The following is a 352-nucleotide window of genomic DNA, read 5'->3' as shown; positions in this document are numbered from 1 at the left end:
GAAATAAGACTCCCCCCGTTCTTTCATTCATAAATTTGCCTCCGCCTCCTTCCTCCGTTTAACTCCTCCCATTTTACGATCTCCTTAGTCACTCGCTTCGCCCCATTCAGCTTTGTGTCTCCTGATGCACCGTTATGCAGATCTCATTCGCTGCGGTCAATCATGGGGCAGAAATGAGGCAGGGAAGAGAGCCACATTAGGCACGGCGCCAGACTCATAACTCGAAGGAAGGTTTCTGAATAAGCTCGTACTAATACACGATCTCCTGTTCTTTACGTCCTGTTGTCTGGCGCTTTGTATCTTCTTGTTCGCGGAGGCCTTTTTGATTTTTTTTTGGATGGGAAAAGGGGAA

The sequence above is a fragment of the Penaeus monodon genome, chromosome 20 (assembly GCF_015228065.2).
Source record: "Penaeus monodon isolate SGIC_2016 chromosome 20, NSTDA_Pmon_1, whole genome shotgun sequence".
In the NCBI taxonomy this organism is placed as follows: domain Eukaryota; kingdom Metazoa; phylum Arthropoda; class Malacostraca; order Decapoda; family Penaeidae; genus Penaeus; species Penaeus monodon.
The sequence above is the reverse complement of the archived record's forward strand: the minus strand, read 5'-3'. Positions refer to the sequence as shown.